Genomic DNA, 20,287 nt, shown 5'->3' on the forward strand with positions numbered 1-20,287 from the left:
TAAAACCCGGGACATGTATCGGGTCTAGAGATCATCAGTTCAACAAGTACTTACTTGCACCCATTGGGGTGAACCACTCAAGAACTCCATCAGAGATCATCAGTTCAACAAGTACTTACTTGCACCCACTGGGGTGAACCACTCAAGAACTTCATGTACCAGCTTCCCTTGGGGCGACCCGGAGGAGGAGCAAGCGGAGTGCGGTCCATTGCGGTTGTTTATAAAAATGGCTCACTCGAGCTTTGAGCTGACGAGCTCCTGGACGACGCACCTGCGTGCCTGTGCGGGCACTGAGGCCCTTGACGGTTGCTTGGCGGCTCTCTCTTCCACCCCTAACTATTTTCTCTACTGAGTAGGGAAGTTATCCCGAAATCCGAGCCATGTCTCGGGTGATATTTTAAAACCCGGGACATGTATCTGGTCTAGAGATCATCAGTTCAACAAGTACTTACTTGCACCCATTGGGGTGAACCACTCAAGAACTCCATCAGAGATCATCAGTTCAACAAGAACTTACTTGCACCCACTGGGGTGAACCACTCAAGAACTTCATGTACCAGCTTCCCTTGGGGTGACCCGGAGGAGGAGCTAGCGGAGTGCGGTCCATTGCGGTTGTTTATAAAAATGGCTCCCTCGAGCTTTGAGCTGACGAGCTCCTGGACGACGCACCTGCGTGCCTGTGCGGGCACTGAGGCCCTTGACGGTTGCTTGGCGGCTCTCTCTTCCACCCCTAACTATTTTCTCTACTGAGGAGGGAAGTTATCCCGAAACCCGAGCCATGTCTCGGGCGATATTTTAAAACCCGGGACATTTATCGGGTCTAGAGATCATCAGTTCAACAAGTACTTACTTGCACCCATTGGGGTGAACCACTCAAGAACTCCATCAGAGATCATCAGTTCAACAAGTACTTACTTGCACCCACTGGGGTGAACCACCCAAGAACTTCCTGTACCAGCTTCCCTTGGGGTGACCCGGAGGAGGAGCTAGCGGAGTGTGGTCCATTGCGGTTGTTTATAAAAATGGCTCCCTCGAGCTTTGAGCTGACGAGCTCCTGGACGACGCACCTGCGTGCCTGTGCGGGCACTGAGGCCCTTGACGGTTGCTTGGCGGCTCTCTCTTCCACCCCTAACTATTTTCTCTACTGAGGAGGGAAGTTATCCCGAAACCCGAGCCATGTCTCGGGCGATATTTTAAAACCCGGGACATGTATCGGGTCTAGAGATCATCAGTTCAACAAGTACTTACTTGCACCCATTGGGGTGAACCACTCAAGAACTCCATCAGAGATCATCAGTTCAACAAGTACTTGCTTGCACCCACTGGGGTTAACCACTCAAGAACTTCATGTACCAGCTTCCCTTGGGGTGACCCGGAGGAGGAGCTAGCGGAGTGCGGTCCATTGCGGTTGTTTATAAAAATGGCTCCCTCGAGCTTTGAGCTGATGAGCTCCTGGACGACGCACCTGCGTGCCTGTGCGGGCACTGAGGCCCTTGACGGTTGCTTGGCGGCTCTCTCTTCCACCCCTAACTATTTTCTCTACTGAGGAGGGAAGTTATCCTGAAACCCGAGCCATGTCTCGGGCGATATATTAAAACCCGGGACATGTATCGGGTCTAGAGATCATCAGTTCAACAAGTACTTACTTGCACCCATTGGGGTGAACCACTCAAGAACTCCATCAGAGATCATCAGTTCAACAAGTACTTACTTGCACCCACTGGGGTGAACCACTCAAGAACTTCATGTACCAGCTTCCCTTGGGGTGACCCGGAGGAGGAGTTAGCGGAGTGTGGTCCATTGCGGTTGTTTATAAAAATGGCTCCCTCGAGCTTTGAGCTGACGAGCTCCTGGACGACGCACCTTGACGGTTGCTTGGCGGCTCTCTCTTCCACCCCTAACTATTTTCTCTACTGAGGAGGGAAGTTATCCCGAAACCCGAGCCATGTCTCGGACGATATTTTAAAACCCGGGACATGTATCGGGTCTAGAGATCATCAGTTCAACAAGTACTTACTTGCACCCATTTGGGTGAACCACTCAAGAACTCCATCAGAGATCATCAGTTCAACAAGTACTTACTTGCACCCACTGGGGTGAACCACTCAAGAACTTCATGTACCAGCTTCCCTTGGGGCGACCCGGAGGAGGAGCTAGCGGAGTGCGGTCCATTTCTGTTGTTTATAAAAATGGCTCCCTCGAGCTTTGAGCTGACGAGCTCCTGGACGACGCACCTGCGTGACCGTGCGGGCACTGAGGCCCTTGACGGTTGCTTGGCGGCTCTCTCTTCCACCCCTAACTATTTTCTCTACTGAGGAGGGAAGTTATCCTGAAACCCGAGCCATGTCTCGGGCGATATTTTAAAACACGGGACATGTATCGGGTCTAGAGATCATCAGTTCAACAAGTACTTACTTGCACCCATTGGGGTGAACCACTCAAGAACTCCATCAGAGATCATCAGTTCAACAAGTACTTACTTGCACCCATTGGGGTGAACCACTCAAGACCTTCATGTACCAGCTTCCCTTGGGGTGACCCGGAGGAGGAGCTAGCGGAGTGTGGTCCATTGCGGTTGTTTATAAAAATGGCTCCCTCGAACTTTGAGCTGACGAGCTCCTGGACGACGCACCTTGACGGTTGCTTGGCGGCTCTCTCTTCCACCCCTAACTATTTTCTCTACTGAGGAGGGAAGTTATCCCGAAACCCGAGCCATGTCTCGGACGATATTTTAAAACCCGGGACATGTATCGGGTCTAGAGATCATCAGTTCAATAAGTACTTACTTTCACCCATTTGGGTGAACCACTCAAGAACTCCATCAGAGATCATCAGTTCAACAAGTACTTACTTGCACCCACTGGGGTGAACCACTCAAGAACTTCATGTACCAGCTTCCCTTGGGGCGACCCGGAGGCGGAGCTAGCGGAGTGCGGTCCATTGCGGGTGTTTATAAAAATGGCTCCCTCGAGCTTGGAGCTGACGAGCTCCTGGACGATGCACCTGCGTGCCTGTGCGGGCACTGAGGCCCTTGACGGTTGCTTGGCGGCTCTCTCTTCCACCCCTAACTATTTTCTCTACTGAGGAGGGAAGTTATCCCGAAACCCGAGCCATGTCTCGGGCGATATTTTAAAACCCGGGACATGTATCGGGTCTAGAGATCATCAGTTCAACAAGTACTTACTTGCAACCATTTGGGTGAACCACTCAAGAACTCCATCAGAGATCATCAGTTCAACAAGTACTTACTTGCACCCACTGGGGTGAACCACTCAAGAACTTCATGTACCAGCTTCCCTTGGGGCGACCCGGAGGAGGAGCTAGCGGAGTGCGGTCCATTGCGGTTGTTTATAAAAATGGCTCCCTCGAGCTTTGAGCTGACGAGCTCCTGGACGACGCACCTGCGTGCCTGTGCGGGCACTGAGGCCCTTGACGGTTGCTTGGCGGCTCTCTCTTCCACCCCTAACTATTTTCTCTACTGAGGAGGGAAGTTATCCCGAAACCCGAGCCATGTCTCGGGCGATATTTTAAAACCCGGGACATGTATCGGGTCTAGAGATCATCAGTTTAACAAGTACTTACTTGCACCCATTGGGGTGAACCACTCAAGAACTCCATCAGAGATCATCAGTTCAACAAGTACTTACTTGCACCCACTGGGGTTAACCACTCAAGAACTTCATGTACCAGCTTCCCTTGGGGTGACCCGGAGAAGGAGCTAGCGGAGTGCGGTCCATTGCGGTTGTTTATAAAAATGGCTCCCTGGAGCTTTGAGCTGACGAGCTCCTGGATGACGCACCTGCTTGCCTGTGCGGGCACTGAGGCCCTTGACGGTTGCTTGGCGGCTCTCTCTTCCACCCCTAACTATTTTATCTACTGAGGAGGGAAGTTATCCCGAAACCCGAGCCATGTCTCGGGCGATATTTTAAAACCCGGGACATGTATCGGGTCTAGAGATCATCAGTTCAACAAGTACTTACTTGCACCCACTGGGGTGAACCACTCAAGAACTCCATCAGAGATCATCAGTTCAACAAGTACTTACTTGCACCCACTGGGGTGAACCACTCAAGAACTTCATGTACCAGCTTCCCTTGGGGCGTCCCGGAGAAGGAGCTAGCGGAGTGCGGTCCATTGCGGTTGTTTATAAAAATGGCTCCCTCGAGCTTTGAGCTGACGAGCTCCTGGACGACGCACCTGCGTGCCTGTGCGGGCACTGAAGCCCTTGACGGTTGCTTGGCAGCTCTCTATTCCACCCCTAACTATTTTCTCTACTGAGGAGGGAAGTTATCCCGAAACCCGAGCCATGTCTCGGGCGATATTTAGAACCCGGGACATGTATCAGGTCTAGAGATCATGAGTTCAACAAGTACTTACTTGCACCCATTGGGGTGAACCACTCAAGAACTCCATCAGAGATCATCAGTTCAACAAGTACTTACTTGCACCCACTGGGGTGAACCACTCAAGAACTTCATGTACCAGCTTCCCTTGGGGTGACCCGGAGGAGGAGCTAGCGGAGTGTGGTCCATTGCGGTTGTTTATAAAAATGGCTCCCTCGAGCTTTGAGCTGACGAGCTCCTGGACGACGCACCTTGACGGTTGCTTGGCGGCTCTCTCTTCCACCCCTAACTATTTTCTCTACTGAGGAGGGAAGTTATCCCGAAACCCAAGCCATGTCTCGGGCGATATTTTAAAACCCGGGACATGTATCGGGTCTAGAGATCATCAGTTCAACAAGTTCTTACTTGCACCCATTTGGGTGAACCACTCAAGAACTCCATCAGAGATCATCAGTTCAACAAGTACTTACTTGCAGCCACTGGGGTGAACCACTCAAGAACTTCATGTACCAGCTTCCCTTGGGGCGACCCGGAGGAGGAGCTAGCGGAGTGCGGTCCATTGTGGTTGTTTATAAAAATGGCTCCCTCGAGCTTTGAGCTGACGAGCTCCTGGACGACGCACCTGCGTGCCTGTGCGGGCACTGAGGCCCTTGACGGTTGCTTGGCGGCTCTCTCTTCCACCCCTAACTATTTTCTCTACTGAGGAGGGAAGTTATCCCGAAACCCGAGCCATGTCTCGGGCGATATTTTAAAAGTCGGGACATGTATTGGGTCTAGAGATCATCAGTTCAACAAGTACTTACTTGCACCCATTGGGGTGAACCACTCAAGAACTCCATCAGAGATCATCAGTTCAACAAGTACTTACTTGCACCCACTGGGGTGAACCACTCAAGAACTTCATGTACCAGCTTCCCTTGGGGCGACCCGGAGGAGGAGCTAGCAGAGTGCTGTCCATTGCGGTTGTTTATAAAAATGGCTCCCTCGAGCTTTGAGCTGACGAGCTCCTGGACGACGCACCTGCGTACCTGTGCGGGCACTGAGGCCCTTGACGGTTGCTTGGCGGCTCTCTCTTCCACCCCTAACTATTTTCTCTACTGAGGAGGGAAGTTATCCCGAAACCCGAGCCATGTCTCGGGCGATATTTTAAAACCCGGGACATGTATCGGGTCTAGAGATCATCAGTTCAACAAGTACTTACTTGCACCCATTGGGGTGTACCACTCAAGAACTCCATCAGAGATCATCAGTTCAACAAGTACTTACTTGCACCCACTGGGGTGAACCACTCAAGAACTTCATGTACCAGCTTCCCTTGGGGTGACCCGGAGGAGGAGCTAGCGGAGTGCGGTCCATTGCGGTTGTTTATAAAAATGGCTCCCTCGAGCTTTGAGCTGACGAGCTCCTGGACGACGCACCTGCGTGCCTGTGCGGGCACTGAGGCCCTTGACGGTTGCTTGGCGGCTCTCTCTTCCACCCCTAACTATTTTCTCTACTGAGGAGGGAAGTTATCCCGAAACCCGAGCCATGTCTCGGGCGATATTTTAAAACCCGGGACATGTATCGGGTCTAGAGATCATCAGTTCAACAAGTACTTACTTGCACCCATTGGGGTGAACCACTCAAGAACTCCATCAGAGATCATCAGTTCAACAAGTACTTACTTGCACCCACTGGGGTGAACCACTCAAGAACTTCATGTACCAGCTTCCCTTGGGGCGACCCGGAGAAGGAGCTAGCGGAGTGCGGTCCATTGCGGTTGTTTATAAAAATGGCTCCCTCGAGCTTTGAGCTGACGAGCTCCTAGACGACGCACCTGCGTGCCTGTGCGGGCACTGAAGCCCTTGACGGTTGCTTGGCGGCTCTCTCTTCCACCCCTAACTATTTTCTCTACTGAGGAGGAAAGTTATCCCGAAACCCGAGCCATTTCTCGGGCGATATTTTAAAACCCGGGACATGTATCGGGTCTAGAGATCATCAGTTCAACAAGTATTTACTTGCACCCATTGGGGTGAACCACTCAAGAACTCCATCAGAGATCATCAGTTCAACAAGTACTTACTTGCACCCACTGGGGTGAACCACTCAAGAACTTCATGTACCAGCTTCCCTTGGGGTGACCCGGAGGAGGAGCTAGCGGAGTGTGGTCCATTGCGGTTGTTTATAAAAATGGCTCCCTCGAGCTTTGAGCTGACGAGCTCCTAGACGACGCACCTTGACGGTTGCTTGGCGGCTCTCTCTTCCACCCCTAACTATTTTCTCTACTGAGGAGGGAAGTTATCCCGAAACCCGAGCCATGTCTCGGACGATATTTTAAAACCCGGGACATGTATCGAGTCTAGAGATCATCAGTTCAACAAGTACTTACTTGCACCCATTTGGGTGAACCACTCAAAAACTCCATCAGAGATCATCAGTTCAACAAGTACTTACTTGCACCCACTGGGGTGAACCACTCAAGAACTTCATGTACCAGCTTCCCTTGGGGTGACCCGGAGGAGGAGCTAGCGGAGTGCGGTCCATTGCGGTTGTTTATAAAAATGGCTCCCTGGAGCTTTGAGCTGACGAGCTCCTGGATGACGCACCTGCTTGCCTGTGCGGGCACTGAGGCCCTTGACGGTTGCTTGGCGGCTCTCTCTTCCACCCCTAACTATTTTCTCTACTGAGGAGGGAAGTTATCCCGAAAACCGAGCCATGTCTCGGGCGATATTTTAAAACTCGGGACATGTATCGGGTCTAGAGATCATCAGTTCAACAAGTACTTACTTGCACCCATTGGGGTGAACCACTCAAGAACTCCATCAGAGATCATCAGTTCAACAAGTACTTACTTGCACCCACTGGAGTGAACCACTCAAGAACTTCATGTACCAGCTTCCCTTGGGGCGACCCGGAGGAGAAGCTAGCAGAGTGCGGTCCATTGCGGTTGTTTATAAAAATGGCTCCCTCGAGCTTTGAGCTGACGAGCTCCTGGACGACGCACCTGCGTGCCTGTGCGGGCACTGAGGCCCTTGACGGTTGATGGCGGCTCTCTCTTCCACCCCTAACTATTTTCTCTACTGAGGAGGGAAGTTATCCCGAAACCCGAGCCATGTCTCGGGCGATATTTTAAAACCCGGGACATGTATCGGGTCTAGAGATCATCAGTTCAACAAGTACTTACTTGCACCCATTGGGGTGAACCACTCAAGAACTCCATCAGAGATCATCAGTTCAACAAGTACTTACTTGCACCCACTGGGGTGAACCACTCAAGAACTTCATGTACCAGCTTCCCTTGGGGCGACCCGGAGAAGGAGCTAGCGGAGTGCGGTCCATTGCGGTTGTTTATAAAAATGGCTCCCTCGAGCTTTGAGCTGACGAGCTCCTGGACGACGCACCTGCGTGCCTGTGCGGGCACTGAAGCCCTTGATGGTTGCTTGGCAGCTCTCTCTTCCACCCCTAACTATTTTCTTTACTGAGGAGGGAAGTTATCCCGAAACCCGAGCCATGTCTCGGGCGATATTTTAAAACCCGGGACATGTATCGGGTCTAGAGATCATGAGGTCAACAAGTACTTACTTGCACCCATTGGGGTGAACCACTCAAGAACTCCATCAGAGATCATCAGTTCAACAAGTACTTACTTGCACCCACTGGGGTGAACCACTCAAGAACTTCATGTACCAGCTTCCCTTGGGGTGACCCGGAGGAGGAGCTAGCGGAGTGTGGTCCATTGCGGTTGTTTATAAAAATGGCTCCCTCGAGCTTTGAGCTGACGAGCTCCTGGACGACGCACCTTGACGGTTGCTTGGCGGCACTCTCTTCCACCCCTAACTATTTTCTCTACTGAGGAGGGAAGTTATCCCGAAACCCGAGCCATGTCTCGGGCGATATTTTAAAACCCGGGACATGTATCGGGTCTAGAGATCATCAGTTCAACAAGTACTTACTTGCACCCATTGGGGTGAACCACTCAAGAACTCCATCAGAGATCATCAGTTCAACAAGTACTTACTTGCACCCACTGGGCTGAACCACTCAAGAACTTCATGTACCAGCTTCCCTTGGGGTGACCCGGAGGAGGAGCTAGCGGAGTGCGGTCCATTGCGGTTGTTTATAAAAATGGCTCCCTCGAGCTTTGAGCTGACGAGCTCCTGGACGACGCACCTGCTTGCCTGTGCGGGCACTGAGGCCCTTGACGGTTGCTTAGCGGCTCTCTCTTCCACCCTTAACTATTTTCTCTACTGAGGAGGGAAGTTATCCCGAAACCCGAGCCATGTCTCGGGCGATATTTTAAAACTCGGGACATGTATTGGGTCTAGAGATCATCAGTTCAACAAGTACTTACTTACACCCATTGGGGTGAACTACTCAAGAACTCCATCAGAGATCATCAGTTCAACAAGTACTTACTTGCACCCACTGGGGTGAACCACTCAAGAACTTCATGTACCAGCTTCCCTTGGGGCGACCCGGAGGAGGAGCTAGCGGAGTGCGGTCCATTGCGGTTGTTTATAAAAATGGCTCCCTCGAGCTTTGAGCTGATGAGCTCCTGGACGACGCACCTGCGTGCCTGTGCGGGCACTGAGGCCCTTGACGGTTGCTTGGCGGCTCTCTCTTCCACCCCTAACAATTTTCTCTACTGAGGAGGGAAGTTATCCCGAAACCCGAGCCATGTCTCGGGCGATATTTTAAAACCCGGGACATGTATCGGGTCTAGAGATCATCAGTTCAACAAGTACTTACTTGCACCCATTGGGGTGAACCACTCAAGAACTCCATCAGAGATCATCAGTTCAACAAGTACTTACTTGCACCCACTGGGGTGAACCACTCAAGAACTTCATGTACCAGCTTCCCTTGGGGCGACCCGGAGAAGGAGCTAGCGGAATGCGGTCCATTGCGGTTGTTTATAAAAATGGCTCCCTCGAGCTTTGAGCTGACGAGCTCCTAGACGACGCACCTGCGTGCCTGTGCGGGCACTGAAGCCCTTGACGGTTGCTTGGCGGCTCTCTCTTCCACCCCTAACTATTTTCTCTACTGAGGAGGAAAGTTATCCCGAAACCGGAGCCATTTCTCGGGCGATATTTTAAAACCCGGGACATGTATCGGGTCTAGAGATCATCAGTTCAACAAGTACTTACTTGCACCCATTGGGGTGAACCGCTCAAGAACTCCATCAGAGATCATCAGTTCAACAAGTACTTACTTGCACCCACTGGGGTGAACCACTCAAGAACTTCATGTACCAGCTTCCCTTGGGGTGACCCGGAGGAGGAGCTAGCGGAGTGTGGTCCATTGCGGTTGTTTATAAAAATGGCTCCCTCGAGCTTTGAGCTGACGAGCTCCTGGATGACGCACCTTGACGGTTGCTTGGCGGCTCTCTCTTCCACCCCTAACTATTTTCTCTACTGAGGAGGGAAGTTATCCCGAAACCCGAGCCATGTCTCGGACGATATTTTAAAACCCGGGACATGTATCGAATCTAGAGATCATCAGTTCAACAAGTACTTACTTGCACCCATTTGGGTGAACCACTCAAGAACTCCATCAGAGATCATCAGTTCAACAAGTACTTACTTGCAGCCACTGGGGTGAACCACTCAAGAACTTCATGTACCAGCTTCCCTTGGGGCGACCCGGAGGAGGAGCTAGCGGAGTGCGGTCCATTGCAGTTGTTTGTAAAAATGGCTCCCTCGAGCTTTGAGCTGACGAGCTCCTGGACGACGCACCTGCGTGCCTGTGAGGACACTGAGGCCCTTGACGGTTGCTTGGCGGCTCTCTCTTCCACCCCTAACTATTTTCTCTACTGAGGAGGGAAGTTATCCCGAAACCCGAGCCATGTCTCGGACGATATTTTAAAACCCGGGACATGTATCGGGTCTAGAGATCATCAGTTTAACAAGTACTTACTTGCACCCATTGGGGTGAACCACTCAAGAACTCCATCAGAGATAATCAGTTCAACAAGTACTTACTTGCACCCACTGGGGTGAACCACTCAAGAACTTCATGTACCAGCTTCCCTTGGGGTGACCCGGAGGAGGAGATAGCGGAGTGTGGTCCATTGCGGTTGTTTATAAAAATGGCTCCCTCAAGCTTTGAGCTGACGAGCTCCTGGGCGACGCACCTGCGTGCCTGTGCGGGCACTGAAGCCCTTGACGGTTGCTTGGCAGCTCTCCCTTCCACCCCTAACTATTTTCTCTACTGAGGAGGGAAGTTATCCCGAAACCCGAGCCATGTCTCGGGCGATATTTTAAAACCCGGGACATGTATCGGGTCTAGAGATCATGAGTTCAACAAGTACTTACTTGCACCCATTGGGGTGAACCACTCAAGAACTCCATCAGAGATCATCAGTTCAACATGTACTTACTTGCACCCACTGGGGTGAACCACTCAAGAACTTCATGTACCAGCTTCCCTTGGGGTGACCCGGAGGAGGAGCTAGCGGAGTGTGGTCCATTGCGGTTGTTTATAAAAATGGCTCCCTCGAGCTTTGAGCTGACGAGCTCCTGCACTACGCACCTTGACGGTTGCTTGGCGGCTCTCTCTTCCACCCCTAACTATTTTCTCTACTGAGGAGGGAAGTTATCCCGAAACCCGAGGCATGTCTCGGGCGATATTTTAAAACCCGGGACATGTATCGGGTCTAGAGATCATCAGTTCAACAAGTTCTTACTTGCACCCATTTGGGTGAACCCCTCAAGAACTCCATCAGAGATCATCAGTTCAACAAGTACTTACTGTAGGAGAGTAGGGTCTGCTTTCTATGTTCACCCCCACTTTTTGCTTTTGCTTTACTGGTTTTCGACTTAGATGTGGCTGTGGGCCTGCTAATCAGACCCACAGCCCTGCTGTTCTCTCTCTAAACTAATACTATGTACTTTAGGTGCATAACCCATTTGGATAGGATCACCTTATTGGCCCCTGTACAGTGTACCCTAGGTACCCAGGGCATAGGTGTACCCTAGGCCTACCAGGGGCTGCAGCATGTATTATGCCACCCCTGGCCTGGCCTTCCATTTTGACACAACTGGCTGATCACTCAGCTGGGGCAAGGTCGTGTAATCACCCCTTGCTTAGGTGTAGTATTCCTATACCTAACTTACATATAGACACATGTGTACCTATCAGTCACTCCTATGGCAGGCCTTGACAATCCTGGAGGCAGAGTGCTTGGTAACATGTGAGATGGTGCTCTAGCATGAGCTGAGCCTGTCTGCAGCTTTCGGAACCTTGTCCTTATAGCTGTTCTATGATATAGCCTACCATATACTCTTAAAGTGCCTTATAATCTTAGACGGTTATGGTAACTATGGTTTGGCTTTATCAAAACATGTCGTGTAAGGTGTCTAACACAAGGGAATAATACCCCCATGCCATTTCTGGACATGAGAATATTATTCCCCCCTTCTAGAGGGAAAGACATGTTAAAATCATACTTCAACTGTTAGCCTCTGACCAAAGCCTCAGCATCACAAAATGGATGCTGCTGCCACGACACAAGTCTGACCTCCTGCAGCTGGGAGAGATCCCAGCCAGGGAGGCCATGACAATAGGTTTCCTGCTTGGGGAGGTGCTAGCACCTCCCCAGACAGCCTTTAGTGTATTGGGGCAGGGTGGGCTGAAAGGAATGAGACATGCCTGGGGCACACAAGGTGTTCCTTGCATAGTCCAGTTCAAACCGGCGCTGGGGCACTCCAGCCCCAGCTCTGGCGCGAAACTGGACAAAGGGAAGTGGGTGTAACCACCCCCTCCCAGGTCCCACCCATAAGGCGTGACCTAGCAGGTATCCCAGCCCCCCAGATTAGTATAAGAGTGGGAGTTGGGCCTCAAGACTTTAGATTATCCTGAACCTGCAAAACTGAACAGAAACTCTGGACCTTCGACATTCGACGAAAGAAGAAGACTGAAGAATCTCCCTTGTAGCCAAGGAGTGGCTACCCTGTGCAAACAGGCACCATCAAGAGACTACCCTTTGCTTTGCGACCGTTCTACGAGGAACCGACTGCAGAGCCCGACCAGAGCCTTGACTTCCAGACTTCTCCGACCCTCATCCACATCTGCAGCAGAGCTGAGATCCGTGGAGGCGACGAGCGACGTGGGACCGGCTACCTGGGAAAAGTGGCTAGTAACTTACAGCGCAGCTTCTGAGGTACCCTCGAAGTTGTGCACCGGGGATTGAGAAGCCCCAACCCCAAGCACCATCTGCACCGAAGATCAGCCCCCCACACTCCACGAGTCCTGCGTGGGGCCCTTCAGCATTTTCCTGCTTGCCGCGTCTGTCCGGTTGCTTGCCCGCTGGCTAGTGGCCTCTGTGACGACGCACCCTGAAATCTTCTGCGCTGGTTTGGCTCCTCCAGACTGGCTCCCGCTTCTCTGCAAAGAAGAAGCACCCCAGACCTTCCTGGTCTGCACCAGAAGCAAGTCCTTTGTTCTCCGTGGGTTCCGCTTGCCAAGGCTTGGTGAGTCCTAGTCCAACTTCGACGCCGCCGACAGCAAGAGCCTTCGTGGGACAGCTCGCCTCCTGGTCCTGGTCATCCTCGACGCTTCCTGGTCCTCCTGGCTGCAGCGACAAGCTTCACCTTCACCTGCAACTCTTCACGACATCGCCTGGTTCCTTCCTGGTTCCACGTGGTCACTGGCTAGTGACCTTGACTCTGTCCCTTCTGCTTGCAGGTTTCTTCTCTTCTTGATCCCAGCCTTGGGATCCACCGGACACTCTCCCCTGACTGCCTGTCAGCATCTTTCTTCAGGCATCCATAGGAGTCGACGACGAAAACGACGCATCTTCACCCCTATGCACCCGCAGCCTGTGGGCTAGGTAACTTGGGTACTCCGGTGCTCATCAGGATAGTGACTATCCTAGTGTCTAGTTTTCAAGTCTCAACTTCCTAGCTACTCCGGAAGTGTCCTAAATCTACCGTTTTCTAAACTGTACTATTGCTATTGACTTTTACGCATTACGCGTGAGTGTTTCCACTCTGCACACGAATCCCGTGGGCCTCCCACTTCCTAACTAACGCTAGTGTAGTGTAGCCCCAGCGATTCCCTAGGCCTAGGCCTATTCTATTTCCGTGACAGTGGTTCTTATACCACTTACTTAGTATATGGTTTGCGTGGCCCCTAGGGCCTAACTGTATTACTTACCTGTGTGACTTAATGTATGCATAAATAAGACTGTGTTGTACTTACCTCTAATCTCATAAAGAGTGCTGAGGGTTTGCTTAGAATAAATACACTTTATTTTATATATATATCTGTTGTGGTGTCCTTTCATTTGGTATTCAAGGGATTATATATGGTATCACAGCTGGCTTCACATGCCATTCAGAGTTTAGCCTAAGACTGCTCTTGTCCATGCTACCACTAGGATAGCTGGTCTATAAGGTTGACTTTACAACCAATCACCATAAGGGTATTTGGACTGATATAAGGTGTACACTATAACTAGTGACATCATACATCAGGCCAACTTCTCACATTGGTGAGCAGCGGTTGGGATCTGAGCTTGCTGTTGTAATACCATTGTAATCTTGAGATACTAAATTGAAAGATCACACAGATATTGTCTAGGTACATATAACATAGATTATTATACTTAAGTCCTACTGGACTTTGTAGTTGTAGGTTGAAGGGAGTAACACACCCTGACTACAACTACTAGAAAGGTTTAGTAGATACAACTAGTGTAGGTAGGTGCACACACCACACCCTCACTAGATCATGTCTCTGAGAGTAGATCAAGTAGATGCTCTCTCAGGAGGATCAGGTCTGCAAAAGATCCCCTCTAGATATGATACCTTAACATTCCAGGAGATGAGACACTTGTGTACCTCCAGAGGAATAAAACAGGGTGCAAACCCTACCCTCCTTCAGTTAAGACAACTCCTAGAGGAGTATGATGCTCAGAGGGCATCTCAGGCAGGTGCCCTAGGCACAGAGGAGGGTCTACCCACCACAGAGGAGTCAGATGGGGCTTCAGATGGGGAGGTAGACAGCCAGAGCCAAGTAAGGAGACTTAGCCAGGCTAACTTAAGTTTACATGGGAGTTTGCATGGGGTCCCCCCATACAGACCCACAAGTAGGCATTCACAGAGAAGCAGGAGGGACAGATCCCCTTCAAGGGAATCCATCCACTCCCATGTCTCTAGCATCTCTAATGCTTCCTCTCACAGGGGAATGACTTCACCTGAGAGAAAGGAGCATGCAGCCAGAATGAGGGAGGCTAATCTGAGGATTCAGAGGGAAGAACTTGCCCTTGCCAAAGAGAAGCTTGCTCTGGCTAGAGAGCAAAAGTTAAGTGGGTTAGAACCCACTGGTGGCAGCAACATTCCTAGAGATAGAGACAGGCACTATGACAATAGAAACCTGAGCAAGATTGTCCCTCCCTACAAGTGTGGGGATGACATCCACAAATGGATAACTGCTTTGGAGAGAGCTTGCAAAGTACAGCAGGTATCCCAAAGTCAGTGGGCAGCTATCTTGTGGCTCTCCTTCTCTGAGAAAGGAAGAGACAAGCTCCTCACAGTTAGTGATGAGGATGCAGATAATTACACTGTCCTGAAGAGTGCTCTGATTGATGGGTTTGGCCTAACCACTGAACAATACAGGTTGTTGTTCAGGGATACCCAGAAGACACAGACTCAGGACTGGACTGACTTTGTAGATTGTGCCACTAAGGCTCTGGAAGGCTGGCTAATGGGAAGTAAGGTTAAGGACTATACAGGATTGTATAATTTGATCATGAGAGAGCAAATACTTAACAACTGTCAAAACCAGCTATTGCATCAACACCTGATTGATTCTGATCTGACTTCTCCCCAAGAATTGGGAAAGAAGGCAGATAGATGGGTCAGGACTAGAGTTAAGCAGAAAAACCAGAACCAGGGCGGTGATCAGAAAAAGGCAGACCAGAAGGGTAATGAGCAGAAACAAAAAGACCAGAAGTCTTCACCAGGCCCCCAAAAGGCTCAGGGGGAGGGTGGTTCCAAAAAGGATAAGAAGAAAGATGGCCAAAAGAAACCATGGTGCAACTATTGTAAGTCCAACTCACATTGGTTTAGTGAGTGCACCAAAAAGGATAAGCCCCCAGCCACCATTGCCCCTAAGGCAACTGTACCCCCTAGTTCAGCTGTAAGTGGTGGTTCCCAGCAAAAGGGTGTAGTAGGGTTAACCCTGGGAACTGAGGAGGATTCTGGCCTAGTCAGAGTACCTACTCAGGCTGTCCTGATCTGTGATGGGGACTTAGCTTTGTCCTCTACTGTAGGCCCCAGTAACCTGGGCAAGTACAGACAGACACCTTTTATCAACCAAAGAATGGCTCAGGCCTACAGGGACACTGGAGCTAGTGTCACAATGGTGACACCTGCTTTTGTGGACCCTGGACAGATCATACTAGGTGAGAATTACCTAGTGACCAACGCTAGCAATGCCACTACCTCCCATAGTGTGGCTATTGTTAACTTCTCCTGGGGAGGGGTAACTGGCCTCAAGAAAGTTGTTGTTAGTTCAGACCTTCCTGTAGAGTGTTTACTGGGCAATGATCTTGAAACTTCAGTTTGGTCTGAAGTGGAGTATAGGACCCATGCAGAAATGCTGGGGATAGATGCACATGTCCTTGCTGTGACCAGGTCACAGGCCAAAAAGTGCAACACTGAACAAGTGCTGGATCCTGAAACTATGGACCAGTCACAATCCAAGAGAAAGAGCAGTAGGGTTAAGGCTGTGCCTTCCCCCCTGCCTCAGGTGGTGGATCAGCCCTCCCAGGAGGATGATTCTGAGAGCCCTGAAGGAACTGTCCTAGAAGAACTTGAACCTGATCAGGTTGAGTTTCTTGGGACAGGGGGACCTTCCAGGGCAGATCTGAGGCAGGCTCAATTAGACTGCCCCTCTCTTGAACCCCTCAGACAGCTGGCTGCTGCTGAGGCTGCAGGGAATGCTCAAGGTACCCATAGAGTGTATTGGGATGAAGGGCTACTGTACTCAGAGGCTAGAGACCCCAAGCCTGGTGCATCCAGGAGGTTGGTCATACCACTGAAGTTCAGAGGCTTCCTTCTAACCTTGGCCCATGATATTCCCCTTGCAGGACATTTAGGCCAGAACAAGACTTGGGACAGGCTTGTCCCTCACTTTCACTGGCCCCATATGTCAGAAGATACCAAGGAGTTTTGTCGCTCCTGTGTCACCTGCCAAGCCAGTGGCAAATCAGGTGGCACCACAAAGGCCCCCCTCATACCACTACCTGTGGTGGGGGTCCCCTTTGAAAGAGTGGGCATAGATATTGTAGGACCAATGGACCCACAAACAGCATCTGGGCACAGATTCATACTGGTGATAGTGGACCATGCCACCAGGTACCCAGAAGCAATTCCCCTGAGGACCACAACAGCTCCTGTTGTGGCAAGGGCCCTGCTTGGAGTATTCTCCAGAGTGGGCTTTCCAAAGGAGGTCATTTCTGACAGAGGTGCCAACTTTATGTCAGGATACTTGACTGCAATGTGGAAGGAGTGTGGTGTTAACTATAAGTTCACCACACCCTATCACCCACAATGCAATGGGCTTGTTGAGAGATTCAACAAGACCCTAAAGGGAATGATAAAAGGATTACCAGACAAGCTTAGGCGAAGATGGGACATCCTTTTACCCTGCCTTCTGTTTGCTTACAGAGAGGTCCCACAAAAGGGGGTTGGCTACAGCCCTTTTGAGCTTTTGTTTGGGCATCCTGTAAGAGGACCCCTGTGTTTGGTGAAGGAAGGATGGGAGAGACCTCTCAGACAACCCAAACTAGACATAGTGGATTATGTACTTGGTCTCCGCTCCAGGATGGCAGAGTATATGAAGAAGGCTTCTAAAAACCTTGAGGCAAGCCAAGAACTCCAAAAAGCTTGGCATGACCAAAAGGCTGTACTGACTGTTTACCAGCCAGGACAGAAAGTGTGGGTGTTGGAGCCAGTGGCCCCAGCAGCACTCCAAGACAAATGGTCTGGACCCCACACTATTGTTGAGAAAAAGGGAGAAGTCACCTACTTGGTGGACCTTGGGACTCCCAGAAGCCCCCACAGGGTGCTTCATGTCAACAGATTGAAGGCATATGTTGACAGGGCAGACATGGGGCTACTCATGGCTACAGATGAGGGGCAGGAGGAAGAGAGTGACCCTCTCCCAGACCTGTTGACTCAGAACCCTGATGATGGCTCAGTTGATGGTGTGGTCTTTTCTGACAGCCTCACTGTCCATCAGCAACAGGACTGCAGACAGCTTCTGCAATCCTACAGACATATGTTCTCTCTGACCCCAAGTCAGACAAACTGGTGCACCCATGAGGTGGACACTGGTGACAGTCTGCCTGTGAAGAGTAAAATCTACAGGCAACCTGACCATGTCAGGGACTGCATAAAAGTTGAGGTACAAAAGATGTTGGAGCTGGGAGTCATTGAACCTTCAGAGAGCCCTTGGGCTAGTCCTGTAGTCCTTGTGCCAAAACCTCACACCCAAGATGGTAAGAGAGAGATGAGGTTTTGCGTGGATTACAGAGGTCTCAATGCTGTCACTAGGACAGAAGCCCACCCAATACCTAGGGCAGATGAGCTCATTGACAGACTGGCAGCTGCTAAGTTTTTGAGCACATTTGACCTAACAGCAGGCTACTGGCAAATCAGACTAGCTGAGAGTGCAAAGGCCAAAACTGCTTTCTCGACCCCAGGAGGACATTATCAATTTGTGGTAATGCCCTTTGGTTTGAAGAATGCACCTGCCACTTTCCAAAGGCTGGTGAATCAAGTCCTTACTGGGTTGGATGATTATTGTGCAGCTTATCTTGATGATATTGCTGTCTTTAGCTCCACCTGGGAGGATCACCTGGTCCACCTGAGGAATGTTTTAGAGGCCCTGCAAAAGGCAGGCCTCACTATCAAGGCCACTAAGTGCCAGATAGGGCAGAGCAAGGTTGTATACCTGGGCCACCTAGTTGGTGGGGGTCAGGTTCAACCACTGGAGAGCAAGATCCAGACCATAAAGGACTGGGCTCCTCCAACTACCCAGACTCAGGTCAGAGCTTTCTTGGGCCTGACTGGGTACTACAGAAAGTTTGTTAAGAACTATGGGTCCATAGTGACACCACTTAATGACTTGACCTCCAAGAAGATGCCAAAGAAAGTTCAGTGGACAGTAAGCTGTCAAAAAGCATTTGATGACCTGAAGCAGGCCATGTGCAGTGCACCTATTCTGAAAAGTCCAGACTACTCCAAAGAGTTCATTGTCCAGACAGATGCTTCTGAGTTAGGTGTGGGAGCTGTTCTTTCACAACTGAATGTAGATGGTCAAGACCAGCCCATTGCTTTTATAAGTAGAAGGCTGACCCCTAGAGAGAAACGTTGGTCAGCTATTGAGAGGGAGGCCTTTGCTGTGGTTTGGGCCCTGAAGAAGCTGAGGCCATACTTGTTTGGCACTCACTTCAAGATTCAGACAGACCATAAGCCCCTCTTGTGGCTAAATCAGATGAAGGGTGAAAATCCCAAACTTCTTAGGTGGTCCATTTCCCTACAGGGGATGGACTTCACAGTGGAACATAGACCTGGGACTGACCATGCCAATGCAGATGGACTCTCCAGATATTTCCACTTAGAACATGAAGACTCAACTGGTCAAGGTTAGTTTAATGTCCCTAAGTTTGGGGTTGTGTAGGAGAGTAGGGTCTGCTTTCTATGTTCACCCCCACTTTTTGCTTTTGCTTTACTGGTTTTCGACTTAGATGTGGCTGTGGGCCTGCTAATCAGACCCACAGCCCTGCTGTTCTCTCTCTAAACTAATACTATGTACTTTAGGTGCATAACCCATTTGGATAGGATCACCTTATTGGCCCCTGTACAGTGTACCCTAGGTACCCAGGGCATAGGTGTACCCTAGGCCTACCAGGGGCTGCAGCATGTATTATGCCACCCCTGGCCTGGCCTTCCATTTTGACACAACTGGCTGATCACTCAGCTGGGGCAAGGTCGTGTAATCACCCCTTGCTTAGGTGTAGTATTCCTATACCTAACTTACATATAGACACATGTGTACCTATCAGTCACTCCTATGGCAGGCCTTGACAATCCTGGAGGCAGAGTGCTTGGTAACATGTGAGATGGTGCTCTAGCATGAGCTGAGCCTGTCTGCAGCTTTCGGAACCTTGTCCTTATAGCTGTTCTATGATATAGCCTACCATATACTCTTAAAGTGCCTTATAATCTTAGACGGTTATGGTAACTATGGTTTGGCTTTATCAAAACATGTCGTGTAAGGTGTCTAACACTAGGGAATAATACCCCCATGCCATTTCTGGACATGAGAATATTATTCCCCCCTTCTAGAGGGAAAGACATGTTAAAATCATACTTCAACTGTTAGCCTCTGACCAAAGCCTCAGCATCACAAAATGGATGCTGCTGCCACGACACAAGTCTGACCTCCTGCAGCTGGGAGTGATCCCAGCCAGGGAGGCCTGGACAATAGGTTTCCTGCTTGGGGAGGTGCTAGCACCTCCCCAGACAGCCTTTAGTGTATTGGGGCAGGGTGGGCTGAAAGGAATGAGACATGCCTGGGGCACACAAGGTGTTCCTTGCATAGTCCAGTTCAAACCGGCGCTGGGGCACTCCAGCCCCAGCTCTGGCGCGAAACTGGACAAAGGGAAGTGGGTGTAACCACCCCCTCCCAGGTCCCACCCATAAGGCGTGACCTAGCAGGTATCCCAGCCCCCCAGTTTAGTATCAGAGTGGGAGTTGGGCCTCAAGACTTTAGATTATCCTGAACCTGCAAAACTGAACAGAAACTCTGGACCTTCGACATTCGACGAAAGAAGAAGACTGAAGAATCTCCCTTGTAGCCAAGGAGTGGCTACCCTGTGCAAACAGGCACCATCAAGAGACTACCCTTTGCTTTGCGACCGTTCTACGAGGAACCGACTGCAGAGCCCGACC

Source organism: Triturus cristatus, chromosome 1_1 (genome assembly GCF_964204655.1).
Source record: "Triturus cristatus chromosome 1_1, aTriCri1.1, whole genome shotgun sequence".
Classification (NCBI taxonomy): Eukaryota; Metazoa; Chordata; class Amphibia; order Caudata; family Salamandridae; genus Triturus; species Triturus cristatus.